At 31.2% G+C, this 7,606-nt stretch overlaps 1 long non-coding RNA gene across 1 annotated transcript; it reads right to left on the bottom strand.

Moving 5' to 3' along the window:
* Nucleotides 1-2,321: 2,321 nt before the first annotated feature.
* On the bottom strand, nt 2,322-4,442 carry LOC143057573 (uncharacterized). The gene is made up of 3 exons (XR_012972740.1): nt 4,359-4,442; nt 2,907-3,050; nt 2,322-2,591 (listed from the first exon to the last, which is right to left on the bottom strand). It is a non-coding gene; the product is annotated as an uncharacterized LOC143057573 (long non-coding RNA).
* Between the last annotated feature and the right edge of the window lie 3,164 nt (nt 4,443-7,606).

Genomic DNA, 7,606 nt, shown 5'->3' with positions numbered 1-7,606 from the left:
TCTCTTTTATCTCTTCTTTCATTTACAATTTTATGCATCAGCATGGATTTAAGGCCTTTCGATCCAGGTTTCTGTTCTGTTTTTTGCTTTTGTGCCATATTTTTGGCACACAGAACAGTAGTATCCTTCCTCTGTGACTATAAGTCATTTTGAAGTCTTGCTCATATTTGTCTTCACTTGCGTGTCTTTTCCGTTGTTTGGTTGATTTTTGTTCAATTTCCTTCACTTCAACATTACTATCAATTTTATTTAACTTATTTGGTCTAGTATTTTCTTTATCATCATCGTCATCTTCCTTTCTTTTCCCCGATTGATTAATGAAAACATTGAAATTTGACGATTGGACGCCATCTTTGTCAATGAAAACAAGGCGGGATTAGTATTCAAATTTTAACGGTACGGAACCGAAAAAAATCCGGATTTTGAAAAAAAAGCCGACCACCTCCTAAAATCGAAAGGTGGTCGGCTTTCAAAAGAAGGTGGTCGGCACACCCGGCTTAAATGATGAATGGAAAACACTGAACTGTCAATGTTGACATTCTTTTCCTATAAATAAATGAAAACGCCTAATTCATGCGAAATCCATTAACTATAGGTTCAACTGCAGGCTCACACGAATATGGTTTCTCACAGGTTGAAATATTCATTTGCAAGTGAATAATTCATCATCGATATTTCTTAGTTGATTTTGACAAAATTGAACCATGCTGGCTGCTAAAAGCGAATTAGTATTTTACTATTTCACTTTAATTAATGATTGAACAATCATATTTTTCTATGTGTCTCTTCGTATATTATGCCCCTTTAAGAGTTTGTATTCCAGTTTATGGTTTCATTGATAGAAGACCTGCGTACGAGATATCTATTTCACCAAAGGTTTTAAGTAGAAAGTTCGCCTTTCGAAAATTAATTGGACGCCATCACGACTGAGTATACCGTCAAGATTATTTGTATATCTGGTGACTATTCATATATTCCCGTTCTCGTAACCAGAATCGTTACTCATTATCAGTGTACAGCAGATGTTCAAATATTTTTTCATCTTGTTTAGTAGTGCAAAAGAAAGGTGTGATTGAAATCAAATACTAATGAAAATTTCGAAGTTAAAGTAAACGTAGCAGATACAAACGGGTTCATACGTAACAAATAATTGATCGAGCCATCCGTTGAGATGTACATTAGAAAATTAAGAGGAGAACATTTTATAGACAAACGAACGAATAGATAGTTATTAGGGTATTTGTTTTTTACTTTCATAATTAGGTGGTTTAACACATATTTTTTCTGAAAAATCAATGCCTTTCTTCTTCTTTGGTTCCACTTTAGATGTGAATTTGAAGCATCTTTTACCATCATAATGAATAGCAATGCAGTTGTTAAACTTAATACGATAACTCTCACATTCCTTGAAAGAGGGCTCTTCCCAAACTGTTTGAATTTCATCATCAGGTCCAATGTTTCCGCTGGCGGTCGCCATTTTCGCAATTTGCGAAAAATAACAATTGTGGCGATAAAAATTCGTCATTTGCGAAAGAATTTGGCGAAAGAAATATATAAACCGATTTATTTTCCTCCATCTTGTTTATTTACTTTTTTTTTCGAGTTTCTCGGACTTTACCAGATCAGACAATACTCGGAATTCACCTTGACCTCATTAAGATTTAGACAGAAAATCAATAATCAGCTGATTGCATTTATAGCTATCGACAACAAAGGACTAATTAATAAAGGTGTTGATTGAATTGTTTCACAAAATGATATGGTCAAATGGCTTCCGCTATAAATGTCACAAACAGAATTTATTTACATCTTTGCGACGCACGTGTTTGAAGCAAACTTTTGACATCCCTCCCTTTAAAGATAGTTTTGTAAAGAAAGCTGTTGTTGTGACGAAAATTGTTCAAAAGCAAGAAAAATCTCCGATTTAAAACTTTAATTCTTTTATCCTTTGACTTTAATAAAGTCGTTTGAGTGACACCTGCACGTGTTTCAAGCATAGTTGTACGTCTCAACTTTTTCATTTACGATGGTCAAGAAAAGAAAACTGTCCGTTATGAAAAAATTTGATCCAAAAGGCTGGGAACAACCCCTCGAATGAGAGTAACCCTTCAATTTAATGACTACACATGAAATGAGGGATCAATTTCATGAGATAAAAGCTTTTGTTTTGTTGTAAAAATTACTTCTTTATAGTACAAAAGGGCACAACAGGAAAAATATATTTATGTTACTTGGCGAAAAAAATAATAAAGTGGCGAAAAATATATTGTTTTGGCGAAAGAGGTGGCGAAAAAAATAATTGACCCAGGGGAAACCCTGATCAGGTCCTTTTGCATTTTTTATTGACTTCATGGAGCATGATATGCAATCTTTTACATAGAAGGAGCTTTCACTAATATCCTCTTCAATATATTTCTGTTCACTGTATAAAAAACAAAACTTGTTTTTTTGCAGGTATCTGAACGCCATGCAATCTGTATGATGAATGCAAACATATTCACAACTTTCTAAATTTAGTTCCCATTTGGCTTGGATCAGATACTCATCTAAACCTTTCATGTCGTCGATTCTCCGAGTAATACAATCTATGTCTGGGAAAAAAGAAAATTGAATTAAAAGGTTAAACTTAATGTAAAAGGTTATAATTTCACATAGTTATGTCGAGAGTGCATTTATGTGAATTGTTATTTAATGTGGTTACTGCCTTTATATATTTGATAGAAATTGTTAAAACAACTTTTAGCAAGTTAGTCGACTTAAGCACATTGTGTTTAAGTGAAGTTTCAATTCAAAACCATCGACAAAATATATTTTTCTCTTTGTACATGTAATTTTACTCTATAATTAATCATTTTCAATTCCTACACTCGAATCAGCTGTTTGCATCGTTCCAAATATCAACCTACTTTGTCCACATAAAGCTGAACAGAATGATGGAAAAGGCACACCAAACATCCATTCAACTGTTGTCATACATTCGGTGTAGCATGGAACTTTTTTCATTTCCTGCTCTTTTTCCGGACCTTTTTCTGGATTCCGTGACCACCACCCTAATAAAATACACGAACATGCAAGTTAGTTATTAACTGAAGATACCTTGCCAATATGTGTATTCATAAATTTTCAAATGAAACATTTGTTCCTTCGAAACTATGTTTTCAATTGAAAAAGAACATGTTGTTAACGAGCTACCACATTCAAATGGTAGATCAAAAATGAGTGTATTAAATATATTGCTATATCTTACCCATGTTAAACATATTATTCTTACACCAACAACATCAAGTATATTATAAATTCTCTATGTTACTTGAATAATTTTCGACCATCATGTAATAAATTTCTACTATGAATGCTATAATTAGCCAAGGATTAAATTTAAGACAATATAAAAAAAGCAGCCGTGGTATGATTGCCATGAGACAGAAGAGACTAACGTTTTCATTGTTGTAGGCCGTACGGTGACCTATAGTTGTTAATTTATCTGTCATTTGGCTTCTTGTGAAGAGTTGTCTCATTAGCGATATTATATCTTTTTTATATTGTATGTAAAACTACCAAGCCAAATCAGAAGACTATATTGATGCTAAAAACCTATGACCTCGAGCACATGTCGCTAAAGAATTGAGACACCGACACATCATGATCTTATACGTGATGTAGCCATATACTTGTGTAGTTTCAATTACAGTCCGTCTCCCGTGTTAAGTCTGTTAAAGCGGTTTTTTTTGCTTACTCTCAAGTGTGGTACAATATCAATTATAATTACAAAGAATCCTTTTTTTTTTACTAAAAAGGAGTGAAGCTATGTAAATGTGAGTTTAAGTTTTAAAGTCCGCCTATAGAATGATTTTTTCTATAAAAAAGTATACAAATGTAATTTATCAATAATGAAGCAAAACCCCTCCTTAAAAATATCAGGTTCTATTTTTATGTATGCATATATGCAAATAAATAGATAAATAAACAAATAAATACTTGTTTGCAATACTTATCAAAATCGAAATAGGGAAACCAACTCATGTGTTCTTCCCCTTTACCTAATTTTTTCTGAATGTTTGCAAATGTTTTTATTGATTATCACGAAACGACATATTATGGTCTTAGAGAAGATCAAAGCTTGTGTCCGCATTTAACAAAGCAATTTTGTGCATGCACAAATGCAGGGTGTCTAAACCATATGTTGTTCGATACTTTTCGTTTCTGTTGGTATATTATGCGGCTGAGTTACATTTTGGTGAGTGGTAGGGTCTGTTTATATGTTTTAAAGATTGGAAATACTCGTTAACTTGTCCTCTATATACAATCATCCTAAGGTATCAGTACCAAATAAGTAAGCATTAATAATCATATCTTACCAACCACTCCACTGATGATTGATAAAACAGCGAATGCTAAGATACATAACCCTTTGATCCGGTGCATTGGTCTGAATCTTTATCTGAAGATATATGCGAAAACATATAAAGTAGTAATTATTTCGCTAACTTCAAAATTCTGTAAATCTTTATTTTCTGAACTACTTCTTTATTTAATGTATTACCAGTATTTAGTTCAAAGATATAGTTGTAAATAGGATAAAATGTATACCCATTTGAAAACAAGTATCATTGGCATTATTGCTCAAAGATAATGAAAAAACTCAAAAATACACCGATGTCAAAACGAAAAAATAAATAGCATTGGAAGTCATACATAAATGGTATGAATAACCTTACAATTTAACAAATTATACAATTAAGTCAATACAAAATAAAATACCATCGAAAGTGATGTATATACTGGGATGAATAACTTTACAATTCAACAAATTAAACATCGAAAATCTATCAAAAATATCTAAATTAAAGAAATCCATTGAAATAAGATTCATAAGGGTTTCACGGAACTCTGTGTGTTGCGTTTGATACAGTTGTTGATGAAATAAATGCTGATTGCACACTTTGGTATTTATCAATAAAATACCTTATAGAAGAACCAAATCAACAGTATTGATTTCCCTCGATCGCCACGATGAGTATAAGGTTCAAGTACACAATCAATAGTCTTATATATTTTAGAGTTGAATATGATACTTCTGTCCATGTTTTGTAAAATTCTACGATTTACGCAAATATTCAAGTCTGAAATGTTAATTCACTGAATAAAGATTTGTACAAAACCGAGGACAACAAATCAGTAACTGAAAGACCATGAATCTTCTTGAAAATTTAAAACGTTTCATGATGATTGAAGAAAGTTAATTATGATTATCTAATTATGTTGCAATCAACCCGGTTCTGAGAAGTGTTTAAGCACCACATTGATTTAGTTTTTCTTCTGTTATTTAACGCCTTACTCATTCGGAATATTGCATTGAGCGTTTATTTCCTTCCGATACTAAAATTTTCAAATTACTGAATGCTTGATTTGTAGAGGTATATGTTACGAAGGATGGGTATTTTGACACTTATGTTATCATAGGGTCACAATATGCTCGTTTTAATCCTCGGCAATCAGGACTTTTGTCTCCCTTGAACTGGTAAAACATTATATCGGCGGCCTATCTAATATCCACACATATATATTTCGTACATATGCTTGTTGTTTTATAAGTAATAATTTTTCTGTATTCTTTCTGATTTTTTTTTTTTTTTTTTTTAGCGCCAGTAGTCCGTTAATTAATTCCCGATACTTAAATGTTGTAATTACTGAATGTTCATCCCTGTTTGAAGCCTTTTTTGAATGGACGATTTGAGTTTGAATAAACTTAATAATCAATATTGACAACTCGTATCTGCCGGTACAAATACGATTGAGTATATAATGTTTAAGAATGAACACATTTTGGTGATCTATATCATATATGAGACACCATATCTCCACCATAAATGAAACTGCTACATTTCATATACATCGAGTTAGAATATATTGGTGTTGCATATAATTAAACAATATAATTTATGTAATCAAGCTATCACAGTAGTGTAATTTCTAGGGTTTACCATACTATATGCCTTTTAAAGCTGTATGGTATGAGCTATTCTCATTGTTGAAGACCGTACGGCAACCTATAGTTGTTAATTTCTTTGTCATTTTGTCTCTTGTGTAAAGTTGTCTAATTAGCAACCAAACCATCTTTTTGTTTTTATATTTACTAGCACACTATGTATTTAGAATTCATTTTTTAAAAGGATTATGTTAATTTGATATGTCTTCTCTTGCAATTTCCATAGAAAATATTAAATTAAAACTTTATAAATGTTATGAATCCTACGAGCTTTTCTGGATCTACCTTCATCAGAAACTCATAAAAGACAAACATTTAACACACAGTACCGAATCAAATGAACAAAAAGGACAGAAGAAATAGTAATTGGTCTTGGAATATATTTGCTTACAGAAATAACAAAATATACCATCTGTTTCACATTTGATAACAAATTAAATATAAAAATATAAAAAAAAATGAAATTGATTTTTTGTTGTTGTCCTTTTGGAACATTCTCTAGAAACGAGCTTACTTTAGCCAGGAGTTCATCAGGAAAAAATATTAAGTCTTTAATCCTTTGAGAATTTTTCGAAATGAACACATTCAGTCAGACACCTGATCTTCAGTGGTTGTCGTTTGTTGGTGTGGTTCATAAGTTTTTTTAATACTCTTTTGTATAGATTGCATTGTTGGTTTTCCTGTATAAATGGTTCTATACTGGTCATTATTTTATGGTCTTTTATAGCTTTTTGTTTGGTGTGAGCCAAGGATCCTCTAATGGTTTACGTTTACAAATTTTGGCTTGGATTGAGACAATGGCACTCTGGCCACTTCTTCTTATATCTATATCGTAATAACACTTTTTTTTACCGGATGAAAACATGTTAGTAACTAGGTAAATATTAGGTACTTGTTTAACAAAATTATGCATGAACATTAATTGTTATGCCGTAATAATCATATATAAAAGGTATAGAAAATCAACAGAGTTTCAACGAGAAACAAAACTAAATATGAGCAATACTAAATGGACATTTAAATTTCTGATATGCTTAATTGATTGTGTTTTAAATATTATTGAATGAAAATTGTATGTAACAGAAAGGATATACAATTATCAGTGTATATAAAGTGCGAATCCAGCTAGTTCATTTTTACTGTTATATGCGGGTATGTCTATTGTAGAATAAAGGATCATGGGAAAACTGTATTTGTTTACGTTTTGAAAATATCAAGTTAAAGGATTTTAAGTTAAGTTTTAACATATTTTCATTGTGATATGTCTTTATAATATACAAACATAGCATTAAACTTCAAATAAGTGTTATAAAAGCATCATAATATAGCATATCGATTATTGAAAGCGATCCATTTTAACTATAGATGCGATGAATTATCACTGTTAGTGCAGTCATTATTAATGTAGAATTTTCAAAGATGCGAGGAATTTTTATTGTAGAATTATGTGATAAATGCACTTGCAACAAATGAAAAAAAACTTAGTTGATGACTTTAGGATTTATGATACATGTATTTTCCAATTGAAATACAAACTCCTCATTCATTCTTCATCAAATATATAGCTTTTCAAACTTGTAACAAAAGCGATTCTCAAAATGTCATATTGTATTCTTC

This window comes from Mytilus galloprovincialis, chromosome 13 (assembly GCF_965363235.1).
Source record: "Mytilus galloprovincialis chromosome 13, xbMytGall1.hap1.1, whole genome shotgun sequence".
NCBI classification, from domain to species: Eukaryota; Metazoa; Mollusca; class Bivalvia; order Mytilida; family Mytilidae; genus Mytilus; species Mytilus galloprovincialis.
This window is presented reverse-complemented; position numbering and strand designations above follow the sequence as displayed.